Below are 6165 nucleotides of genomic sequence, written 5' to 3' on the forward strand. Positions count from 1 at the left end.
GGAAGCAAAGGAGGTAGTAGAAAAGGAGATAATTTTCTTCCAGTAGAGAAAATGGTTTCAGTCCAGCAAAAACCCCACTGGCTGCACACACCAAGCTCAGCCCACTGAGCTTTGGCGAGCACAGATATAAAGCTGTGAAACGCTGACAGGACAGAATAGCAGCTCTCACAGCTTCCATATCTACCACTTTAGAGATATTAGTAGTAGCAGCCAACATCACCAGCTGACCGACTACATTTTCCCTCAACCTGCCTGTCCAAGGATCACCACAGTGGACCCCCCCCCCAACTCTACACACACACATGCACACACTTTTTTTTAATGAGGGCAATTTGATTTTGTTATTACTGATGAAGACAGAGATTCCCTTAGTGGGCAGAGAACCTTCATAATCAGCAGTTAGGTCTCCATCCGCAAACCTGAAGTAATTATTGTCTCAAGATAAAAATGGAAGGCAGCGCTGATTTTTTTTTTCTAAGGAAAAAAAAATAAACTAGATATAGAAGTGACCTTAATATTATTTCTCTCTCTGGGCATTTCCAATAAAAATATTGCATCGGAAGGTTTGATAAAAGGATTATGCGGCCAGCTTTATGTGGCTGGAGTCAAATCTGGATATGGAAGGAGAGCTTTTTGATTGAATAATTCTTGTTTCCTTTCTGCCAAGCTAGCAGTCCTCTTTGGGGAAAGTAAAAATCAGCATTATGCCAGATTTATACATGTGCTCTGACTCTCTGTAGAAGTAAGTGTGCCAATATTGTATGTCTGACTACCTGCCTACTGTACGTGTTTGAATGTTTCCATGTGTGCTCGGGGATGTAGAGAGATGATGACTGTGTGGTCGACAACATTTCAAACACAATTTCTAGCATTAATGGTCAAAAATGTGGAAATAAAAGACACTTTTAAAAAAATGTATATCTATTTCATTTAGTACCATCCAATGACTTTAGAAAACAGTTTTCTACAGTCACTGGTACTGTCTAAGTCCCAGTTTGATTATTCTGTAGAACAATAACCATGTGTTGTGCATATGAGAAAAGAACTGCACTAAAGTAACTCCTTACTAAGAACCTGCACTGGCACTGGTATAAAATTCAGATTATGTAATAAATCTCACTAACTTTATTTTTACTATGTCTCTGATATTTAATCTAATTATAGGATTTTACACAATGTTTAAAGACTATTTGGCCTTGTACAGAAAATGTGTAAACTTGATGAATTTGGTAGATAAAACTGACCACTTTACAACCAGCCTTGATTCAAATAACTACTCTGGTGTAAAATAAATAAATAAATAAAGAAAGAAAGAAAGAAAGAAAGAAAGAAAGAAAGAAAGAAAGAAAGAAAGAAAGTCTGTAACAAAGAGAAAGAAAAATTAAAAAGTTAAAAGGCAATCAAATGACCTTGGTTTGTCTTCTGATAAAAGAACATGGTGAGGTATTTTGCAGTTTTGTTTTCTGTCTGCAGAGTAACTGGCAACTATTAGAACAAAATTGTATGTTTTTGAAATGTTCTGCTTGATTTGCTGTCTATAACCATACACAAACGTATTTTCTGTGAGCATTCAAAATTCTTCCACTGTAATATTTTCAAATTAAATGCATGATAAAATAAAATAACTTTCCAAAAAAAAGCTTATATTTGGGTCAGTCAGGGTTACCGAGTTGGCGTACTTGAGGCATGACAACTGAGCAAGAAGAAAATTCAATTTATGAATGAATCTTGATTTAATTCTGATTTAAACTGTTCAAATAACAGTGTATTATTCATCTGCTGTTATCGGGGCATCATCAGCAGTCACAGCGGGCTGCCGTTAAAGCGTTTGACCCCAGAATTTAGTTATCATAACAGGGCTGTGACCTCCTGACCTGCAGTCATTACTGCTGTCTCCTCCAATCAGCCCTCCAAAGCTCTGAAGATGCCCTCTGGGAACAAACAGGCTGCTGGAATAGAGGTGACATTAGATTTATGCATGTGTGTTAGTACTGCTTGAGCACAGGCCCACTGTTGTAAGTGTGTGTGTGTTGTGTGCTTCATTACTTATAAGGACCAGGGTGTTCTCACAATCATAGAAAAAATGATTAAAAAACACCCAAAGATGGGTTTTTTCATGTTGTACACTTCTTGCAGAGCTTAGTTTAGTATTTCTGTTGACTGTTAAGATTAAGATTAAAACAGGGTTGGTAACAGATTTGAATATGGGGCAGTTCCTGGTAAAGGCTTGCTTGATGTTAGGTAAATGCAAGAGGGTTTAGAAAAGTTTAGAAGAGTACTGTGCAAAGGTTTTGAGCTCCCCCTCATTTCTTTATATGTCAGGAAAACAGAAAATAGTTGCAACACTTTACTCAAATCTGCAAAGATAAATGAAAGCACAGTATGTATTAGCACTGTATTTGATGCTTACCGATATGTACTGATACTTTCATGCTTAAAAATAAAGTTATTGTCAATCAGATGCTCCGCAGATGGCAGTGCAGGGTTGATCAAAACCTGACGGTACGTTTGTGCATTCATAGTTCCATCAGTTATGACAGCATCTTCAAGACCACTGGCAGAAATTAGCCCAAAACCACGACAGAGCCTCCACCGTGTTTTATAGATGGCTGTAGACACTCACAGCTGTACCTCCTTCCTGGTATGTATAGCATGGTAGATAATATTAACAATTAGAACCCAGAATTTCAAAATTGGATTTCACTGCTACATAAGAACTATTGCCAATGATTTTCAGTCCAGTTTTTGGTTCCGGTCATGTTTCCCTTCTTCCACCCTTCCGCTGAGATCATTTCTGATGAATCATCAGCAAACAGAAGCTGGATCAACTGAAGGGCCAGCTACACTGCTCAGGCCCTTTGTCAGGTCTCTACAGGATTTTTTCCTAATTCTTAAGAACATGACCTTCACATACTGTTTGCCTGTCACATTTGTATTTGTCTTTCACTTGTCCAGTTTGCTCAGAAGTTTCAGGAACACACTGCACACCATGCTGAGATATAGCAAGTTGTGGGCTAAGATCCAAGGACTGCACTGAAAACGAGTGAAAAAGCAGCCACTGTTCAACGAGGGATGGACAGTACCATAAACTATAATTCGAGGGAATCAAATATATTTTACTGTGCTTCCTGTGTTTCTTTTAAGAAACATGTTCATTGCACTGAGTTGATGATCAATGGAGTGAACAGGACAGATCGGAAAAAACAAATATTCAGAAAATATCCTGAATACAGCACAAGGTACAACAGGGGTGGACAGTATGTTTTGGGGTTTTTTTTCCAGAAGAACATGCTGATTGTTATTGAGGGGCCACACATCAAACAAATAACCTGAAACAAGACACACACATAGATGAATTATGTTAACCTCGATGAATTTGGTAGATACAACTGACTGCTTTACAAACAGCCTGGATCCAAAAACTTTCTGTTAAAAAATGCTGACTTTTCATGTTACCATAAAAATGACTATGTCTTGCTAACTGTCTGATATGCATACCTCAAACTGTATGAAATATAGGAGACTGTTATATTCATCAGAATACAGTATTTACTATCTAACCAAATGCCTGCGTCAATAAATGAATATTAATAATAGTTAATATTCTGAGACAGCAAGCCCACATGGACCTTTGCATGTCTATTTAAAGGAGTGAAACTAAAGTGGGACAGTGTTTCTCAGGTTTGATTTGATGCTATTCTAAGAAAAAACACTTTCAAGCACTGCTGTTGTGTCGGAAATAAAAGATGTAACATCGCGTCAGGTGAGGCGAAGCTTTTGTTCAGTACAGAAACAGGATTTTCTTAGAAATCTATCAGACTCACATTCAAACACAAGGTAAATCATCTCAAGAGGCACACTGTGAGTTCATCAGCTGGGACCAACATGTCACCAGTTAACGCCAGGCTGGCGCTCTGTCAGTATACAATCTGTGAGACACTGTTTGAACGAGGGAGGGCTTCATTTATCATCAACACAGTAGCTGAATAAACATTTGTGAACGTGTTGGTGACTCACACTGTGTTCATCATGGTTATCATTTATCATTCCCAAAAAGACAAGACTCATTAAACCTGTTAATATTTAAAAGACTTCTTTTGTAGTTTTCTATACATTCATTTTTTTTTAATCTAGTACATAAAAAATGTCTTTCCCCTGAAAGCTCATCTAGTTTGATTTCATTCTAAACTCCTCGTATAAAAAAAAGTATATGCGATGGGTACTTCCATGGAGTGACTACTTCTGAATTAAGCTTGGCACAAAAGCAAAAAGTCACAATGTCTTTCTGGGGCATCCTGACTGGAAAACCAGAGGAAGAAAAGCAGCTTTTTACACAAAAGATGAACATTCTCAACTTGCTTGATGCAAAAAGACATATTTCACCTTCATAGAGAACTTAAAGATGAAAGAACTTAAAACAGTGAGGAAGGAGCAGCAACACAGAACGATGACATCATCAAGTCATTTGACTGGCCTAGAGAGCCTGTTGCATCTATTTTCCAGGCAGAGTCAACGCCACGCTCACCACCACAAACTTAACTCACAGTTGTAATTATTACTGAATTGCTCAACTGTGTGTAGGCCATTAAAGCAACTGCCTTCTTTCTTTTTCACTGTGTAAACTGTTGCATGATTTTTGTAGCTGAAAGGCTCTCCAGGGTGTTCCTCCTTGCACTCTGATATATTTCGGCTTTTTTATCTCCAGCAACAAACCTTCAAAAATACTGCTTTTCATATCTCAGAATTGTGTGGCAATGTTTTCACATGAAATACAATCCACTAGTCATATTCTTTTTGTTTGTTTGTTTTTTAAACAAATTCCTCTAATACATTCCTCTGAGCGCCTTTCTATAGTGACGATAGAATCTATTTTTAGTGGTTCAAAGATCACAGCAGCACTTCATTTCAAAGTAATTTGCTTGTATGAAGACAAACTGTAGAACTTTACACATCAAGCATCAGGTTAAATCGAGGAAACACGAGGCTTTTTTTAAAAAAGAAATCAAAATTGTGTCAAAAAGTGTCCCATGTATGACCACATGATGTCAAAAAGCCAAAAGAAGAAGCACCACGCCTACTTACTGAAATGGTGTCGTTCTAATGAAGTCACTCCAGAAAATGATTGGACAGGAAAATAATCTGCTGACAGCAGGTTATAACCTGACTTTAACTAGCACCGGCTCAGCACAAATTGAACCAGCAGAACTACATGCAACTGTGCGACTTAGAGGAAAGCATCTGATTATTTGCACAAACTTCTAATCAGCTAATGACAGAACTTTATCACCGGATGTATGTTTCCGTAAGGAATAAACACACGGCTTTCCTATCAAAGCATGCAGGTCACCTTGTACACTGCAGCCTACTAAGTGCACAATGCAAATGCCAAGTCCAACTGCAACTCACAAAACACAATCAAATGCAGCACTGCAGGGATACAAAACTTAATATCATCCCTCTTCATCTCCTTCAGACAGCCTCACTGTCTACCTCCAGAGTGCCAAAAAAACCCACTCTTTGTCCCTAAAGTATCTTATTGTCATCCTAATCATTCCTCACAATCACAAACAATCTCACAACTTTTTTCCCCCATTCAGCCCTATCTACTTATGCAGTTCCCAGAAGGCATTGCCTTTTAGACTCTTCCTCTCTGGCAGCTAAGATGTCGGGAAAACAAATAACGGCGGAAAACAAAACAAAACAAAGTCTCCTGAAATACCTTGTGGATGCCCAGAGGAAGGCGCTGGACAGACAGATGAGCAGATAGGTTTCCTCTGTCCTCTTCTCTCAGGCTGCCTCTTCTCTCGGCGTGCTGTGGAGAGTGACTGCTCACAGCCCGCCTGGCATATCTAATTAGAGCCAGGCTGTTGCCACTATCGGGCAGAGGATCTACCTCTCCAATCTCTCCTGACTCAATCTTCCCCATCTCTGATTTTCTTTTATATTTATGCTGGAATATTTAATTGTAGACAAAAGGTTACTCTGGGCTCTATTCATCGCACACAGGCAGAATAATCTCCTTTAAAAGGCTTGACATTTCAGGCTTTTCAAAAGGGGCTGAAAAAATTATATCCCCGCTTTTGTTAATCAATGAAGTAGAACTCCCCCGAACAAAAGAATTAAATTGCTTGGTTGGGTTAATAAAACACACAGAAATAGCTGCTT

The 6165-nt window shown here is 38.5% G+C and overlaps 1 protein-coding gene across 1 annotated transcript in view; it reads right to left on the reverse strand.

The window, feature by feature from the left end:
* The window catches only part of sox2 (SRY-box transcription factor 2), a 187163-nt gene extending 181312 nt beyond the window's left edge, over window positions 1–5851 (reverse strand). The window contains exon 1 of the transcript XR_005697976.1: window positions 5720–5851. The gene's annotated coding sequence lies outside the window, so the exon portion shown is untranslated. The remainder of the gene's footprint in view (window positions 1–5719) is intronic.
* Between the last annotated feature and the right edge of the window lie 314 nt (window positions 5852–6165).

The sequence above is a fragment of the Simochromis diagramma genome, unplaced genomic scaffold, assembly GCF_900408965.1.
Source record: "Simochromis diagramma unplaced genomic scaffold, fSimDia1.1 OVJJ01000553.1, whole genome shotgun sequence".
Lineage (NCBI taxonomy): Eukaryota > Metazoa > Chordata > Actinopteri > Cichliformes > Cichlidae > Simochromis > Simochromis diagramma.